A 21234-nucleotide genomic window follows, 5' to 3' on the forward strand; every position below is an offset into this window, starting at 1 on the left:
CAATTTTCCCAAGAAGACATAATAATTTTTGATATGTATGCACCTAACAACGGAGCATCAAAACATGCAAGGCAAAAACTAACAGAACTTTAAAAAGAAATTGATTAATTTACTATCATAACAGGACACTTCAACTCTCCTCTGTCCACAATGGGCCGAACTGGGAGGAAGAAAATCAGCAAGGATATAGTTGAACCGAATGTCATCATTAGTCAAATGGAATTTTAGGATATCTATAGACTACTACATCTAACAACAGCAAAATTTACATTCTCTTCAAGCTCACATGGAGTATTCACCAAGATGATCACATTTTGGGCCATAAAATACACATTTCAAAATTTAAAAGAATAGAAATCATGCATTGCTCTCAAAGCATAATAGAATTAAACTAGAAATCAGTGGCCGAAAGATAACTGGAAAATCCCAAAATATATGGAAATTAAACAACACTTATAAATAAATGACACAAAAGAGCCACAAAAGAAATTTCAAGGGAAATTCAAAATATTTTGAAATAAAAATGAAAACAAAATTTATTAAAAAAATGTAGGAGTCAATGAAAGCAGTGCTTTGAGGGAAATTTATCATTAGATGCATATATTAGAAAAGAAGAAAGATCTAAAGTCAATAATCTAAGTTACAACTCTAGGAAGCAAGAACCAAGACAAAGAAGAGTAATTTGAAATCAAAGTAAGGAGACAAAAACAGTAATATGAATTAGAGCAGAAATCAATAAATTGAAAACAAAATCAATAGAGAAAAATCAACAAAACAAGTGAGCTATTTGAAAAGATAAAAAAAATTGATAAGCCTCTGCTAGGCTAGCTAATATAAAAAAGAAAGGACACAAATTACTAATATCAGAAATGAAAGGGGACATCAATGCAGATCCTGTGGACATTAAATGAATAATACTGTGAACAATTCAACTTGATGTCCACAAATTTGATAACCTAGATGAAACTGAAAGGATTTCAATTCCTTGAAAGACAACATTTGCCAAAACTCACACCAGAAGAAATAAACAATCTGAATAGACCAATATCTATTAAAGGAATTGAGTCAATAATCAATAACCTCCAAAACAGAAACACCAGGCCCAGATGGATTTGTGATGAATTCTACCAAACATTTAAGGATGAACTTTTACCAATTCTCTGTAATTTTTTCAGAAGATAGAGGGGACCATTTTAAAACTCATTCTAATAGGCCATCATTATTACCCCAGTGCCAAAACCAGACAAAGATATTACAAGAAAAGAGAACTACAAACCAATGTTTCATGAACATGTATTTAAAATTCTCAACAAAATGTTATCAAATTGAATCCAATAAGGTATTGTAAGAATTATACACCATGGCTAAGTGGGATTTATCCCAGGTATGCAAGCCTGGATCAACATTTGAAACTAAATTTATGTAATCCACCTCATCATTTTTTCACAGGCTAAAAAAGAAAACATGCATGATCATATCAATAGATGCAGAAAAAGGCATTTCACAAAAGGATCCAACACACATTCTCAATAAAAATTCTCAGTGAACTAAAAATAAAGAGAAACTTCCTCAACTTGATAAAGAATGTCCATAACACTACAGCATTCTAAATATTGAGAAACTTGAAGTTTTCCCACAAAGATCAGGTATAAGGCAAGGATGCCTCCTTTCATTATTCCATTACAACATCATACTGGAAGTTCTAGCTAATGCAATAAGACTAAAAAGGGAAATAAAATATATGCAGATTAGAAGAAACACATAAGACTGGCTTTGTTCACAGATAAAATGATCCTCTATGTAGAAAACCTAAAAGAATTGACAAAAATCCTAGAACTAATAGGCGGTATTTATCACATGATTGCAGGATACCAGGGTAATATACAAAACTCAAATGCTTTCCTGCAAGCAATGAATAAGAAGAGTTTGAATTTAAAAATACAATATCACTTAACATTAGCACCAGAAAAAATGCAATTCTCTAAGTATATATCTGATGAAACATATGCTACTTACATGAGGAAGATGTGTGGAGGAAAACTGCAACTCTGATGAATGTAATCAGAAAAGAAATAAATAATATGGAGCAATATCCCACATGGATAGGAAGACTCAATATTGTCACAAAATCAGTTCTTCTCAATTTGATTCATAGATTCAAACAGTCCCAGACAAAATCTCAGCAAGTGATTTTGGGGATATTGACAATTTTATTCCAAAGTTCACATGGAGAGGCAGAAGACCCAGAATAGCCAGCCAGCATATAGAGAGAGCAAATTTGGAGGACTGACATTACCTTACTTTAAGACTTACTATTAAGCTATACTAATCAAGACAGTGTAGCGTAAGTGAAAGAAGAGACAACTAGATCAATGGAATAAAATAGAGATTGCAGAAATAGACTTATGTAAATATAGTCATCTGATCTTTGATAAAGGAGTGAAAGCAATATAATGAAGCAACATAGTCTTCCAACAAATACTGCTGGAACAACTGGACTTCTGTATTCAAAAAATGAATCTAGACATAGACATTATGCCCTTCACAAAAATTAATTCAAAATAGATCACTGACCTAAATGTAAAGCATAGAACTCCTAGAAGATAGTATAGGAGAAAACCTCAATGACATTGGGTAGGGTAGTAACTTTTTAGGTACACCAAAGACACAAACTATCAAAGAAATAATGGATAAGCCCAACTTCATTAAAATTAAAACTTCTTCTCAAAGTGTCAATTTCAAGAGCTTGAGAAGATGAGTCACAGCCTGGGAGAAAATATTTACAATAGCTACATCTGATAAAGGGATGTTATCCAAAATATATGAAGAGTTTTTCAAACTCAATAATATGAAAACAACCCCCTTAAAAATGGTCAGTAGCTTTGGGGAGGGAGCCAAGATGGCAGAACAGCATGTAAGTTCTTTTTGCATCTCAGGTCCATGAAATACAGCCAGATCAATGCTCAACCATCCTGCACACCTAGAAAACTGATTTGAGGATTAATGCAACATTCTGCACAACCTGAACCACAGAACTCAGCAGGTACGCCACACAGAGAGGTGTGCTGGGGGAGAGAGAAGCTGCAGAGGGCAGAGAGCTGTTTTTGCTTGGGGAGAGAGGATGGAGATGGGGGTAGAGTATGGGAAAAACAACCCCCAAAAGCAGCTGGAGAGAAAGTGGAAAAGTGGAAACAGCCATAGAACTGAACTAAAAATGGAGAGAGGAGAAAGGAGAGGGTTTAAATCCCATTAAGATTCTATAAACAGGGGGAGCTCAGAGTCTGAAACTCCAAGGCTCAATACCTGGCAGTGCTCTGCTGGGAAGGCCAAATCCCCAAAAGCAGAGTGAGGTCCGGGGATCCTTGGGCCACACGGAGAGAGGCGGTTCCTCTGCTGGAAGGAAATTTGGTAGAGGCTGTGCAGCCACCCATTCCCAGCAGACCCCAGAGAACAATCACATTCGCTTGTGCTGGAACAAGGTCATTAAGGGTGAAGACTGGTACAAGATGTGTATTGTGATTTTCCATAATCCCTGAAATGCTGCTGCTACACGATTGTGTGAACCTTTTCTGGGGTAGGTTGGCACTCAGCTGCAGTCTCTGGCAGCAGCTCAGTCCCATGTACATTGCTGGGTGCAGCCCAGTGAGACCCTCCCCAAGAGTGTCTGAGCAGGTCACGGCCGCAGTCCCTCAGAAGTGAGGGGTCAGGCAACACAGCCACATCTGAGATAAAACTCAGGAGGGCGGTGCTGCCTGGCAACCTGATGGCTTGGTCACAGATAGTGTAAAAGAGGGGAGTGGACCAAAGAGGAGACAAAGGATGGGTGTGCAATTGCTTATCTGGGAAACAGAGTTCCGATACTAGAGACTGGGTAGCTGGGTGACACCATTTTCACCCCTCCTGCACATGCACATACATACCTACAAGCGCCACAACAATCCACCCCAGTAAGCTAAGCAGCGCCATCTAGTGGAGAAGATAACTATTAAACTATGCCCTGCCCAACTGGGCCAACCTCGCTCTTCAGGAACATGAAAGTCTCTCTGCCTGCTTAGTTTATGGATTATAAAGTGCTCCATAGTTTGACTTCTAGGAAAAAACATAATTTCAATCATATTTCAGTCTGTTTGCTGATCCATCTATTCAACTTTATTTCTTTTTTCTTTTTCGTTTCTTTTTTTTTGAATACAGAAAGAGAAAAAACATTTTTATTCTCAATTTTTATTAAAAATATTTTTAAATATTTTTCTACTATATGTTTTTTACTTTTTTGTAAATTTTTCAAATTCTATTTTATTTCCATCATTTCATTTTATTCTATTTCATTGTATTCATTTTTCAAATTTTCAAATGTTTTTTTTTTTCTCCCCTTTTTTCTCTAATCTATCAAGCTCCTTTTAACAACCAGACCAAAACACACCTAGGATCTAACATAATTTATTTGATTTTTTTGTTGGTGTGTGTTGGTTTTAACTTTTAAATTTTATTTATTTTTACCTTATTACATTACTTTTCTTCCTTCAAAATTACAAAACGAAGGAATTAACCCCAAAAGAAAGAGCACAAAGAAACGACAGCCAGGGACTTAACCAACACAGATACAAGCAAGATGTCTGAACCTGAATTTAGAATCATGATAATAAGAATACTATCTGGGGTCCAAAATAGATTAGAATCCCTTTCTGTGGAGATTTAAAAAAAAAAGTGAAAGCTAGTCAGGATGAAATAAAAAATGCTAAACTGAGATGCAATCTTGAATAGGTGCCATGGTGGCAAGAATGGATGAGGCAGAGCACTGAATCAGCAATACAGAGGACAAACTTATGGAGAATAAAGAAGCAGAAAAAAAAAAGAGGGAGACTAAGGCAAAAGAGCATGATTTAAGAATTACAGAAATCAGTGACTCATTAAAAAGGAACAACATCAGAATCAGAGGGGTCCCAGAAGATGAAGGGAGAGAAAAACAGGGGTAGAAGCGTTATGTGAGCAAATCATAGTGGAAAACTTTCCTAACCTGGGGAAGACCCAGACATCAAAATCCAGGAAGCACAGAGGACTCCCATAAGATTCAACAAACACCGACCATCAACAAGACATGTCATAGTCAAATTCACAAAATACTCAGTCAAGGAAAGAATCATGAAAGCAGCAAGGGAAAAAAGTCCTTACCCTACAAGGGAAGACAGGTCAGATTTGCAGCAGATCTATCCAAAGAAACTTGGCAGGCTAGAAAGGAGTAGCAGTATATATTCAGTGTGCTGAATTGGAAAAATATGCAGCCAAGATTTCTTTATCCAGCAAGTCTGTCATTCAAAATAAAAGGAGAGATTAAAAGTTTCCCAGACAGGGGTGCCTGGGTAGCTCAGTCGGTTAAGCATCCAACTTCAGCTCAGGTCATGATCTCATGGTTCATGAGTTTGAGCCCCACATCAGACTCTGTGCTGACAGCTCGGAGCCTGGAGCCTGCTTTGGGTTCTGTGTCTCCCTTTCTCTCTGTCCCTCCGCATTCATTCTCTGTCCCCCTCTGTCTCTCTCTCAAAAATAAATAAACATTAAAATTTTTTTTAAAAAAAGTTTCACAGACAAACAAAGATTAAAGGATTTTGTGACCACTAAACCAGCCCTACAAGAAATTTTAAGGGGGACTCTCTGAAGGAAGAAACAAAACACGAAACAAAACAAAAAGAGACCAAAAGTAAGAAAGAGTAGAAAGGAACAAAGACCACCACCAGAAACTCCAACTCTACAATAAACATAATGGTAATAAACTCAATATCTTTCAGCACTCTAAACATCAATGGACTAAATGCTCTAATCAAAAGACACAGGGTAACAGAATAGATAAGAAAACAAGATCCATCTATATGCTATTTACAAGAGACCCACTTTAGACCTAAAGACACCTTCAGATTGAAAGTAAGGGGATGGAGAACCATCTATCATGCAAATGGTCGACAAAAGAAAGCCAGAGTAGTCATACTTATATCAGACAATCTACACTTTAAAATAAAGACTGTAACAAGAGAAGAAGGGCATTACGTCATAATTAAGGGATCTATCCAACAAGAAGACCTAACAATTGTAAGCATTTATGCTCCAAAGTTGAAAGCACCCAAGTATATAAATCAATTAATCACAAACATAAAGAAACTCTTTGATAATAATAGTAGGGGACTTCAACACCCCTCTTACAGCAATGGACACATTATCTAAACAGAAAATCAATAAGAAAACAATGGCTTTGAATCATACACTGGACCAGATGGACTTAACAGATATATTCAGAACATTTCATCCTAAAGCAGCAGAATATACATTCTTCTCCAGTGCACATGGAATGTTCTCCAGAATCTATCACGTACTGGGACACAAATCAGTCCTCAACAAGTACAAATAGATTGAGATCATACCATGCATATTTTCAGACCACAACGCTATGAAACTTGAAATCAACCACAAGAAAAAATTTGGAAAGATAAATACTTGGAGACTAAAGAACATCCTACTGGAGAATGAATAGGCTAACCAAGAAGTTAAAGAGGAAATTAAAAAGTATATGGAAGCTAACGAAAATGATAACACCACAGGCTCAAAACCTCTGGGTCTAGAACAGGCAAAACTATGGAGACAGTAAAAAGATCAGTGATTGCCAGGGATTTGGGGCACAGAGAAGGAGGGATGAATAGGTGGAGCACCTATCTTAGGGTATTGAATTTTTATAGGGTATTGGAGTTTTAGAGTACTGAAAATATTCTGCATGGTACCATAGTGATGGATAAATATGGTATATTTGTCCAAACTCATAGAAAGTGCAGGGGATGATATGTATATGTGGGGGAAGGAAGTATGTGGGGAATCTCAGTACCTTTTCCTCAATTTTTCTCTAAAAAAAATTTAAACTGCTGTAAAAATAAATTCTTCATTTAAAAACTTTAAACACATCTTTCTTAAAACTTTATTAAACACATCTTTGTGCGTGACACTTTATTAGATACTCAACACTGAAAATTATACAGGAGAATCTTTAGGCTTTGAATGTTTATAATATAAGAACATATATATGCTGGACTCATATAGAAATAATCTAGTCAAATAACTGGAAAACACTGAAAAATAAGCATTTTAGACATAAACATCATGAGTTCATTTTAAAGATGACTACTGAATACTGATTTCTTTGAATTTCATGTGTTATGTTGCTAGTGGTTTAAGAACACCATAAACATATATAAGGTCAGCCATGAAAATTTTCATGGAGCATGTAATGTTGGTATGATCTGGAACATGTTACATGCTTAGTATTTCCATTATTGTAAAGGGAAAACAGTACATAGAGCAACTTGAAAAACATTATTTGTTCCACTAGTATATATAGAAATTGACTTGAGAATCTTAAAGACTGATTTGTACTAAGATGCCCTAGTATTTCTTTTTCTTCTTCTTATGCATCTTGTTCTTTAATTTTTCTCTTTCTTCATCCATGTGGTTTGAATGTCAACCTTGACAGAAAATAGAGCCAGGGACATAAAAAAAGCTGCTTTGAGATTGTTACTTTTCAAGTAAGTCAGATACTTTTGACATGTGGCTGTTATGAGGCAAGAGCTGTCATAAGAGCTCTGACCTCACTCAGTCCAGCTGGGTGGCTATTTCCAGATAGAAATCTCCCCCTTGGCATCTGCATGGGTCCCAGTTCATACTTGGTAATCATACTCTTGTCTTAATAGCTTTTTAAACTTGACATTTCTTTCATATTCTCTGGAATCATAATTTTTCTGTAAGTAAAATATATATATATATATACATATACATACATATATATATACATATACATACATATATATACACATATATATACATATACATACATATATATACATATACATACATATATACATATATGTATACATATACATACATATATATATACATATATATATGTATACATATATATAATTGGAAGGAGAGGAGACAAAACGTCATGGAATATTTTAAGATAGAGTAGTAAGTTTAACTTATTCCCACAACTATAGCCCTCATATGTTAACATTTCCTCAAACACAAACACTCATTGAATTATTTTTCTCATACAGAGCTAATTAATTGTATGACATAAAGAAGATGGCTAAACGTGTAAGGAATGTGGAAGGGAAGAGTGGTCAAGATTGAAAGAGTAATGTGTTCCATTTTTATTCTTTATGCACGGACCTAATGACAGGTTTTAGACTGTGAATTCACATGTAGGAATTTTATATATTGTGTCAGGAACTTACTGTCTACTAAAAAAGCTTAAGGAAAAAAAAAATTGAGGTCAAAGTAGATGCAGTAACAGTAAGAGAAAATAACTTTGGTATTTTTGATGAATACTGATGAGAGAACACTTGAATAAATTGGTTTAAAGACTCCTGAACCCGGATGTGGTGGCTAGGTTTTTTAAATTGACCTCCTCCTTAAGATTCCTGTCCCCTAGTTATTCAATCTACGGTAATCTAGGTACTGCTATGAAGGAGCTTGCAGATGGAATTAAAGGATAGCAATTATTATTGGCTATCTGTGTGTGCCCAGTGTGTTCACCTGAACCATTATAAGCAGAAGAGGTCAGAAGAGTCTGTAGGAGAGATGCAGTGGAAGAGATGGAAGAAGCAATAAAGCAGAAGTTGAAGTCAGAGAGAGAAGTGAAGTCTGAGAAGAAAAATGGCTGCTGCTAGCTGAGAGGGGATCCACAAACTAGGGAGCAGTGCAGCTTCTCTAGAAACAGAGAAGAGTCTCCAGCTGACACCCAGCAGAACATGAAGTTCTCAGTCTTACAATTGCATGGAACTGAATTCTGTAAATAATCTGAATGAGTCTGGAAATTGATTCTCCCCCAAAAACTCCGGAAAGAATGCAACCCTGCAGACACCCTGATTTCTGCCTAGTGAGATTCTCAGCAGAGAAATCAGTTGAGCTATTCTGTATTGGACTCCTAATCTACACAACTGCCAGATAATACATTTCTGTTGTTTTAAGTGCTAAATCTGTGGTAATTTGTTATAGCAACAGTGGTGGGTGGGGGATAGGCTAAATGGGTGATGGGCATTAAGGAGGGCACTTGTTAAGGTGTTATATGTAGATGATGAATCACTAAATTCTACTCCTGAAACCATTACTACACTATATGTTAACTAGCTTGGATTTAAATAAAATTTAAAAAACAAGAAAAAATACAGGAGACATTCTTCATTCTCAGAAGAAAAGCTCTGATAAGGGAGTCAGATGGACATAGAATACAGTCAGTGTATTGCAGCCAATGACATGCTGTCCCACTGATGCTAAAGAGAATCCTAGAGGGTTCAGAAGCAGTGGCTTCTAATGATTATCTAGAAAGGTAACTGTTAGATATTATAGAAATGGAGGTGTGCAAGAGGTGGCTTGGTTGAGACTCATGTCCAATGCAAGAATAATTTTTGCCAGCACTGAGAGGTGATTGGTCACCTGGCCCAGATCCTCTGATTAAATCTATCCTGCAAAACTTTCATATAACAAACGGCTATAAAGGGATGGTATCAAATCAAGATGGAGAATACAAAATCCAAAACAGTTTCTTTAGTTAATGAACAGAACATGTCGGATGCAGAAGGTTTGAGAGGCAAAGATACCCATACTTCTCTGAGGCTTCATGGAAATATTCGATATTGAAAGGTAACTTGCTTGAGAGAAAACCTATTCCACTTTTGTTTTAAATAAAAAAAAATGAGGTTAATTAACATTTTTGCTTGATATCCTTATTCAATTTTGCCAAAATTCAATTTGCATATTTAAAATGCAAGCATTTTAAGTGTAGTTTGGTGGGTTTTAAGTGTACTGAACAAACTCACATAACCATACCCCAATTAAGATATAGAACATTTTCATGAACCCAAACAGTTCCCCCATGAGTTGCAGTCAATCCTTGCCACTTCCCACCCAGCAACCAAAACTGTAGATTAAAACTATAGATTATTTTGAGGGCACCGGGGTGGCTCAGTCGGTTGAGCTTCCGACTTCAGCTCAGGTCATGATCCCACGTTTCGTGAGTTCAAGCCTCGCGTCGGGCTCTGTGCTGACAGCTCAGAGCCTGGAGCCTGCTTCCAATTCTGTGTCTCCGTCTCCCTCTGTCCCTCTCCCCCTCACACTCTGTATCTTTCTCTCAAAAATAAATAAATGTTAAAAACATTAAAAAAAAAACTATAGTTTTGTTTGTACAAACTTTATGTAAAAGGGCGCATATAGTATATACTCTTTGAGACCTGGATTTTTGCACTGAGCAAACTGTTTTTGTGATTCTCTGTAGTTTTACATGTTGTCAGTTGTTTCTTCCTTTTTTACTGTTTTATTCCTTTCTATTACACTGAATAACTGTGGTATCTGTTTATGGGTGAATATTTGGGTTGTTTCCAACTTGGAGTTATTATGAATAGATAAACTATGGGCATTTGTATACCAGGTTTTTGGTGATGAGATTTTTTCATTTCTCTGGGGTAAATATTTACTAGTGGAATTTCTTGGATATATTGCAGTAACATATCTTTTAAGTCTTACTGATTTTGAGAGAGAAACGGGAGGGACAGAAAGAGAGGGAGAGAGAGAATCCCAAGCAAGCTCAGTGTGGTCAGCTCAGAGCCCAACGGAGCTCATTCTCTGTAACCATGAGATCATGACCTGAGCCGAGACCAAGAGTCAGATGCCTACCCAACTGAGCCACCCAAGCGCCCCATGCAATAGCATATTTAACATTATTAGAAACCAAAACACTTTCCCTTTTTTAATCTTTTTTTAAAATTTGTAATGTTTATTTATTCTTGAAAGAAAGAGTATAAGTGGTGGAGGGGCACAGAAAGAGGAAGACACAGAATCTGAAGGAGGCTCCAGGTTCTGAGCTCTGAGCACAGAGCCTGATGTGGGGCTTGAACTCACTGTGAGATCATGACCTGAGCAGAAGTCAGAAGCTTAGCCAACTGAACCACGTAGGCACTCTGAAACCACAACACTGACAACAGTGGTTGTACCTTGTTACACTCCCACCAGTTAAGCATGAGTATCATTTGCATCCTCACCAACAATTGATATCATTATCTTTTAAAGTTTAGTCATTTGTGTACCACTATATGTATAGTGGTACCACATTGTGGTCTTAATTTTCCCTTCCCTAACTACCTTATGATATCAAGCACCTTTTCTCATGTTTAGTGGTTATTCATATATCTCCTTTATAAAGCATTTTTGAAATATTTTACCATTATTTTTATGGAGATATTTGATTTCTTATTATTTAGATATAATATTTGTTAGATATTATTAATACAAGTACTTTGACACATATATGCATTGAGGATATTTTCTCCTAATCTATAAATTGCCTTTTTATTTTATGGTAGCTTTTGATAAGCATGTTTTTAACTTTGAAGTCAAATTAATCATTTTTTTTTCTTCTGTGGTTACAGTGCTTTTTATGTTACCCATTTAAGTAATTATTTTTTACCTCCAAATTGCATAAATTTTCTCTTATGTTTTTGTCCAAGGTTGTTATAGTTTTAGCTGTTATATTTAGAACTATGATCCATTTGAATTAATTTTTATGAATGGTAAAATTTCACTATTTTTTCCATAAGACATTCATAACGCTCTAACATCATTTGTTGAAAAGATTCTCCTTTCCCTGCTGACTTTGACTCATTTGTTGAAAATGATAGGCTATATACATGCATTTATCTGAAGACTCTATTCTGTTCCACTAATCTATATGTATCCTATATTAAAACCACATTGTCTTGATTACCATAGCTTTATATTAAGTTTTGAAATTAGAAGGTGTAAGTCTTCCACAAATATTCTATCTTTTCAAGATTGGTTTTTCAGGTTTAAATGATCAGCACTGCCATATAAACTTAAGAATTGTTTGTTAATTTCTATATAAAGGTCGTAGGGATTTGTTAGAATTTTATTGTATCTATTGACCAACTTAGCAAGAATTGATGCCTTAAAACATTTGAGTCTTTCTATGCAGGTATATAACATTTAACTTCAACTCTTTAGGCTCTCTCTAAAATCTTTCTCTATAAAAAAGGTGTGTATCTTGCATATACTTTGTTTATACCTGATACTCTTATAAAGACTTTAAGCTCGTTTTCATTTTCAAAATGATTTTGCTTGGAAATAAAATTTATTTGTAAATACTGTCCTTGTATCATTTGGCCTTGCTAATTTCACTCATTAGTTTCCTATTTTTATTTTATTAGTGAATTTTAGTATTCTCCATGTACACAATCATATCATCTGCAAATAAAGATAATTTTATTTTTTGGACACATTTTATCTTTTTTTCCCATTTCATACTCACTAGAAACTAATATAATGTTGAATATAAGTCAGTTAGTCTATACTGAATTATATTGGCTGATTCATATATTAAAATACCTTTACATTTCTATCATAAAACTGACTTGGTCATGATGTACTTTCCTTGTATATAATGCTGACTGGATTTGCATTATCTGGACGTGTCAAAGTTTATTTGTGTTATTGAGGAATATTAGTATTTTTTCTGATAATATATTTGACTGAATTGGAAATATTCTCTACACTTAAATGTTCTGAAAGAGTTTCTATAAGAATTGTAATATGTTTTTATTTTATTTTTTAATCAACAGAACTTACTAGTAAAGGAATATTACTGGAGGTTTTCCTATCTTTTCTTTCTTTCTTTCTTTCTTTCTTTCTTTCTTTCTTTCTTTCTTTCTTTTCTTTCTTTCTTACAATGTTTTGAATTATTATTACATATCATTTAGTCAAAACAGGGTAATACAAATGTTTTATTTCTTCTTATGCCATTTTTGTTAATTTGTGTGTTTCAAGAAATCTTTCCATTTTCCCTAGTTTTTTAACTAATGGGCAAAATCTTTTTCACAACAGTCCCTTATCATTTCAATATCTGTCAGCTCTCTAGTGATGTCCTATTTTTCAATCCTGTCATTGATAATTTGTGGGTCTTTTCCTACTTTTTCTTCATCAGGATAGTTAGAGTTTTATTAATTTCAGTGATCTTTTCAAAGACAGTGCTTTTGGCTTCATTGATTTCTTTCTGTATTTTGTATTTTCTATTTTATTGTTTTCCAATTTATGTACATTTTTTCTTTCTTTAGCTAATATGAGTTTAGTTTGTCCTTATTCTAACTTTTTAAGGTTAAAATTTAGACAACACAATTTTAACTAATTGCTCTTTCCTAACATAATCATTTAACGGTATAAACTTTCCTGTAAGCACTATATGGGCTGCATCCACAAATGCTAATGTCTTGTTTTCAATATTAAATTTGAAGTACAGTACTTTCTAATTTCCCTTGTTTCTTCTTTGGCACATAGTTTTTTCAGAAGTTTAATTTCTAAACATCTGAGGCTTTTCTAAGAGGTCATTTTGTTATTGATTTCTAATTTAATTCTTCTACGAAGAATAAATGCTTAAAGGATTTCAATTGCTTGGTTTTACTGAAACTTGTTTTATGGTCCACCATATGCACTATTTTGCCTAATGTTCCATGCATACTTGAAAAAAATGTGTATTTCACTGTTGTTGGGTGTAAAGCTTTAGAAATGTCAGTTAGATCATTTTGCTTACTAGCCTTGTTCAAATTTTTTACTGATTTTCTCCATTATTAATCTATTGAATACTGAGAAAGAAACATGAAATAATTCAACCAAAACTGTAGATTTGCCTCTTTTTATCCCTATCCATTTTTCTTTTTTTTTTTTTTTTTTTAAATTTTTTTAACGTTTATTTATTTTTGAGACAGAGAGAGACAGAGGATGAACGGGGGAGGGGCAGAGAGAGAGGGAGACACAGAATCGGAAGCAGGCTCCAGGCTCTGAGCCATCAGCCCAGAGCCGGACGCGGGGCTCGAACTCACAGACCGCGAGATCGTGACCTGAGCTGAAGTCGGACGCTTAACCGACTGCGCCACCCAGGCGCCCCCCTATCCATTTTTCATGTATAATGAGCCTATGTTATTAGGTGCACACATATTCAGTATTGCTTTATTTTCTTAAAGAATTGCCTACTTAATCATTATGACATGGCTAAAAGAATCCCTGGGAACGTCTAGAGTAACTTTATGCTGTGATTAGTTTATTTCTACAAAATGCTGTGTATGTTCCATGGGGTCTCTCCAATCTGATTAATTAAACACAGCAGTTTCCCAACCTAAGAAAGTTCTGAGAGTTTTCCATCGTATGGCTCTATGATGCTTATATTTCCTTAATAGTTGTTATTTACCTGGTCCTGTGGAGTCATTCTATGTATGTGAAATTTAGCCAAAGAATCAAGGTAACCATTATGCAGATCTTTGGAACTCTTTCTCTAAGAAACTTCTTTTCAGTAGTCTGCCTTCCACATACCCACTCTCTGAGTCTCGGTAATCTTGAATTTCTATATGTTCAATTCAGTGTAGTTATGAACCTTTGTTTATGATACTTCTCCTTATGCCAGGGTCCAGTAATTAACTCCATTCAGAAAGCTAGGGCATGTGCATAGAGTTCATCTGTTTTGTTTTGTTTTTTCTCTAAAGGTTTATAGATATTTGCCATCTACTCTCCAATGAGTGGATTGTTTCATAAAAATGTCTCCAGTTTTATAGTTGATTATGACTGGATAGCAAGTTTCATATTCATTAATTAATCCGTCATGGTTGAATGTAGGACACATTGCATTTTGAAATACTATAATTTCTGTTTCCTAGTTAAAGTAAATATATCTTCTTATAAATTTTATCCAGTACTCTATTCATTTTCCCCTATACTTCTCTTATATTACCTTACTTTACATATTCACAAACAACACTGAAGTATGAAATGAATAGTACTTTTACTTTGTGTCTATTAATTGCATCAACCAAATACTTGGCTAACCCATTTGTGCTCATCATTATGCTCTAACGCAGCAGCAGTTAACCCTATTTTAAAAAGAATTTCAGAAGCCCTTACTCATTTTGCTCAATATTTTTGTCTGTTTTCTCCTATTTATAACATTTGCTTGCCCTTTATTTATAGTATGTTTATTACTTCATTCAAATATTTGTTATTATATAAATCCATGGAAAAGAGAGGTTACCTTAAAACATTAGTACTTTCAGAGGTGCCAGGGTGGCTCGGTGGGTTAAGCACCTCTGACTCTTGATTTCGGCTCAGGTCATGATCCCACAGTTGGTACAATTGAACCCTGCATTGGGGCTCTGCACTGATAGCGTGGAGCCTGCTTGGGATTCTCTCTCTCCCCTTCTGTCTCTGTCCCTCTCCCACTCCCTCAAAATAAATTAAAAATAAATTTTAAAAAACATTAATACTTTCAAAGATATATTCTAAGCAATAGAGATGTGGATCATGGGTAAAAACTAAAAACATGGGAAAGTTACCATTATGAAAGAACTAGTATACTCCAACTTGTCACAAATATCCTAAGGAAAATCATCATTCAAACAAATCACACCTGTTGTAACTGGACACATCAAAATTTCTTTAAGAATGTGGAAGTCAATGCTGTATTTCAAAATGGCATTTGCCCACCTCTTCCTCTTCCCACCTCTTAGGGAAAAAAAAGGAAAAAAAAAGAAAAAAGATGGCATTTGGTTAACATGTAGAAAGAATGCATTTTGTTACACATTGATGTTTCTCATTATGGTGATATAATTAGAGATAGAAATTTCTTCTGGAAAAGTCTCTAAAGCAAAATTTATGGTCTAGTTTGGAAATTTTATACGATATGCCTGAACAAAACTTAAAAAAATGGTAATTTTCCCATGTTTTTAGTTTTTACCCATGATCCACATCTCTATCGCTTAGAATATATCTTTGAAAATATTAATGTTTTTTTAAAATTTATTTTTAATTTATTTTGAGGGAGTGGGAGAGGGACAGAAACAGTAGGGGAGAGAGAGAATCCCAAGCAGGCTCCACGCTATCAGTGCAGAGCCCCAGTTCAGGGCTCAATTGCACCAACTGTGGGATCATGACCTGAGCCGAAATCAAGAGTCAGAGGCGCTTAACCCACCGAGCCACCCTGGCACTTCTGAAAGTACTAATGTTTTAAGGTAACCTCTCTTTTCCATGGATTTATATAATGACAAATAATAACAATGATTAACATTTATCAATAATTCCTTTATTTATTTTATGTTAAACATTTTACATACAACATGAGTTTAAGTTACTGTACTATTTCTTCATTGGTGTTTTAACCTCTTTCTTTGGTGAATTGAAAATCTTGCTTAACAGTAACTTCTAATCCTCTCTCCTATCATCATATTTAGTGACTTAAATGCTACATTATCAACATAACTAATACCTGGTCTTGCCTCCTTCATCTTTCCCATTTCAGTACCTACACTGCTAATATTCACCAGCATTTTAGCATTTTGGATTTCAGCAACCTCACAATCTACATGCTTCAAAAAACCCCCAAAATTGGACCCTGTAGTAGGAACTGCTAGAATCAACTCTTTCTCACTCTCTCTTTCTCTCTCCCTCTTTTTATACACACACATACACACGGTGCATCTATGCAATACAGCATCTTTTTTACATACCACAATAACCAAAGGATACATTGAGAAGATGCTGTATTTGCTTTTACTGCATTATTTGGTTATGAATAAAATGGAACATTGATTTGGAAAGCCTAGAAGAAAATTGGAAATATGGATCTTGAACTTCATTAAAAGACTAAAACTGTACATATGCATTTATATTAATCTATTTACAGATGAATGTTAAGGCTCTCAATTAAAGTTTTCTCCTTTTTTTTCTTTTTTTAATTCAAGAAGAATACATTTTATTTTAGTTCATTTCATTTTAGTGTGGATATTTTCTTCTCTTTCCTTTTTAAATCCTGATCATAATTATCAATATTCTCCTGAGTATAATATTGGAGAAATATTTAAACATATCCAACTTGCTTATTAAGTTATTTTTTACAATTATTTTGCTATAATTTTGTAATTTCTATTGTTATTTTTTTAAAGTTTTAATTTAAATTCTAGTTAGTTAGCATAAAGTGTAACATTGGTTGCAAGAGTAGACTTTAGTCATTCATCACTTACATGTAACAGTGCTCATCATAACAAGTCCTCTCCTTAATACCCATCATCCCTCTAGCCTATCCCCTACCGACCTCTCTCCTCAATCCTGTTTCTTCTCTATTAAGAATCTCTCATGGTTTGTCTCCTTCTCTCTCTTTTTCCCCCCTCCCATATGTTCATCTGTTTTGTTTCTTAAATTCCACATATGAATTAAAGCATATGGTATTTGTCTCTGTCTGACTTATTTTGCTTAGCATAATATACTCTATCTCCATTCATGTTGTTGCAAATGGAGAGATTTCATTCTTTTTGATGGCTAATATTCCATTGTCTGTCTATCTATCTATCTATCTATCTATCTATCTATCTATCTATCTATATCTCACTTCTTCTTTGTCCATTCATCAATCATTGGACATTTGGGCTCTTGCTATAGTTTAGCTGTTGTTGATAATGCTGCTATAAACATGGAGGTGCATGTGCTTTTTTAAATCAGTATTTTTTTATCCTTTGGCTAAATACCTAGTAGCGCAATTGCTGGGTTATAGGGTAGTTCTATTTTTTAACTTTATGAGGAACCTCCATCCTGTTTTTCAGAGTGGCTGCACCAATTTGCATTCCTACCAACAGTACTGAAGGGTTCTCCTTTCTCCACTCCTTGCCATTCTTTTCGAATGCACATGGAACATTTTCCAGAATATATCACATACTGGGTCACAAATCAGGCCTCAGCAAGTACAAAAAGATTGAGATCATACCATGCATAGTTTCAGACCACAATGCTATGAAACTTGAAGTCCACAACAAAAAAAGTTTTCTTTTTTTTTGATGGTGTATTTTTCTTTACTAACATAATCATTGTCATTTTGAGTTCCTGTAATAAGTTAAGAGCTATTAAAACAATGAATATCTGATGGTGATGTGGGTTATAGTTGGGATTATGTTGTATCAAACATTGTGCTAATCATGCATTCTACCTCATTTAATTGTAAATCAAATTTAAGCTTCTGTTAATCTAAAAACAGCATTATATAAAGTAATCACAGTTGATTTTAATTGATCATAGCTAGAATTTTAAATATATTTATCTGAATACATGTACATTTGCATTTTATTTATATTAAAGTATCAGCAACATCATAATTTTATTTCTCCATTAACAATTTCCTAATTATAAGTTACATTGTGAGGCCCAATATTCAAATTACTGTTCTTTTTTTTTCTTTTTCTAGAGATTATTCTTAAGGGATGTAAATCCTGTATAACTGGAGTTTAGCAGTCTGTATTAATTAAAAAGCTCTGATATGTTTTCTGAGGTGTGATTTGCTGTGCTGTATTATAAGAGTTAACATTTTTTTTAAATTTTAATAAACTATTAAGTATGTAGAACATACATTTATTGAAAAATGCCTCTGTACAATAGGACAAAAAAAAGTATCTAACTCCTACTTGAAATATACGGACTCCAATTAGCTGGCGTAAAGGATTTTTTACCATACCAGACTCCAAAAAGAAAGACACCAATAGAATATAAATTTACGATCTTGACATTATATTTTCAGTTACTTTGTGAGTAAAACTAATATCCATTGAAAATCAATGTTAGATGCAGTATTTATCTGATTCTGTTTTTCAACTGCCTCTTTTTGATGATTTTTTGTCATACAAAAGCTATAAAATGGTGGAATTGTTTTGACTCTTCATTATACCTAATAATCAAGAACAAGAATATCATACAGATGAATTAGACAAAGGTTAGCCTTTATTAACGGTTATGAAAACCCTGCTCTATCAGAAGGAATTCCTGAGATGTCTTAACAGGAAGCTAGCTAATCATGGATAGTCTTTCTCTCTCTCTCTCTCTCTCTCTCTCTCTCTCTCTCTCTTCTCTAAAGCATTTTGGGAAGCTTTTGTGATAGGAGTTGAAAATATATTTTACTTGATCAATGCCAAGTTTATTCTGTATCCAAATGGTTTGTTTATGGGAGATGTAGAGGGAAAATATTTCTTACTTATGAGTAAAATACTGTAGTGATCCAAAAGATTCCACCTCTGTTCTTCAGTGATGCCTGCAATTCCTTTTACAGTAAAAAGCTTTTTAATTTCTAACTTGAGAAGCTTAAAGGAGCTTAACACAGATTTGAATGTACATTAAGCCATAGCACAATCCCCTTTCTTGGTTCATGGTGGAAGTTTAGAAGGAAAGAATAAGTGGACTTTGACTATTAAAAAGTCGGGGGTAAGGGGCATGGGGTGCCTGGGTGGCTCAGTTGGATTAAGCTTTCAACTTTGGCCCAGGTCATGATCTCACAGTTCATGAGTTCAAGCCCCTTGTCGGGCTCTGTGCTCAGAGCTTGGAGCCTGTTTTGGATTCTGTTTCTCCCTCTCTCTCTCTGTCTCTCTCTCTCTCAAAAAATAAATAAACATTAAATTTTTTTAATTAAAAAGAGGGGTGAAGAATAACAATTGGACTTAAATTTTGCCCAATTTGAATGCGTACTTATAATTAGCTCTGAAAGTTATTTGTCCCAAACTATTACTAATTTAACTTTGAACAGATAAATAAGGATAGCATTTTCCTTTCAGTTTTACCTTTGCTGATTTTGTGTAGAGTGGCACAGAAGTTAGTGGCATGCCCAGCAACTAGCTGATCCCTGAGAGCTGAGAGCAGGGAGCCAAGAGGAGACTAGATATGATGAAAGCTATTAACTCTCTTCTTTCCAGGTTAGTGTCTCTGGAAGCCCTGGGGCCTTCCTTAGCCAGCTGCTCCTCTTAACACTCTCTCCTTCCTCATCCCGCACAGGACAGCGGTGATGCATTAATGGCTCAGTGCTGGGAACACCATGGTGTGCATGACGGTATTCAGAAATCCTTATCCTCACATGCTTTTGCTGTGCAGTTTATTTTTGAACAAAGGACTAGAAACGAAAATGTGGATGTGAGTGCAAGAGAAGAGCAGGGGGTGAAAGACCACTTTGTAGCAAATGAATTACATTCAACGTCAATTTTTAACTAATTCTTCCTGGGGCTATTAAAAGAGCTAGTGTTACATAGAGTCACAAACCAGTCCCCAGAAAATGAGTATCAGTGAGAGATCCACTTCTAGGCATAAAGCATCCTCTTTAGAGAAAATCATTCTTGAAGTCCGTATATTAAGTTTGTTCTTACTATTCTGAGGCAGGTTTTAAAAATATAACAGAAAAGAAAGAAAAGCTGTTGGATTTATCCATTTTAAAGAGACCATAAATTGACCTCCTGCTGATGACAGAGTACTCAGCAGGGGAAAAAACAACACCCCCCCCCCCCACACACACACACAAATAATAACAACAACAACAAACCCTTCACAACCAACAATAGAGATTGCTTCATTTCAGTTTCCTCTCATATGTAGGGTCTTGCTTTATATTTTAGCCCCATAATACGTTTATTAGAAGAAAATCCAGGATCATTACCAAATAACTGAAAAATAAAAGCCTAATGCATGTGGGCACAAAATAGTTTTTATACTTTCTTTGCCCTATTAGTTGTAATATAAACTTTTCTGTTTACTCTTTTTGTTCCTCCCTTCTTTCCTTCTTTCCTTCCTTCTTTTGTTCCTTCCTTCTTTCTTTCTTTCCTTCCTCCCTTCCTTTTGAAAAGACCCTATTCCTAGCTGTGGAAAGTATTAGGGTAAGCTAAATTTACTTTCCTTAAAAAGCTTATACTAATAGTTTTCATTTATTAGCTTTTGCTTACCTTTAACATGAGGTCTTACACCCCTAATTCTATTGCAATATACAGTGATAACACCTACTTTATTTGTACCAGAAAGAAGAGTCTCACAAAAGTGCCTTTATTTCCACAGTTAACTAATCTGTGTATTAGTTGCTTTGTAGAAACTTCTCGGAGGTGACCTCTTCAAGATACGCACATCTTGCCATCAACAATCCATAGGAGAGTTTGAAATGGGGTGTGAGAACGTGCAACATTTTACTCAGTGTCTTGGGAGGCACCATTATCATGACCCCTTAAATTTACTGTCTTTGTAGACAACTTGCTATGGGAAAGGGGGACTTTGGAGTTAACTCAGCAGCTTCCACAAATGAATGTTCCATGAGAGTATTACTGCAAACCCCAAGAGGGGACATTAGTCTAGCTCTTCATTAGCAGG

This window comes from Panthera onca, chromosome B4 (genome assembly GCF_046562875.1).
Source record: "Panthera onca isolate mPanOnc1 chromosome B4, mPanOnc1 haplotype 2, whole genome shotgun sequence".
NCBI classification, from domain to species: Eukaryota; Metazoa; Chordata; class Mammalia; order Carnivora; family Felidae; genus Panthera; species Panthera onca.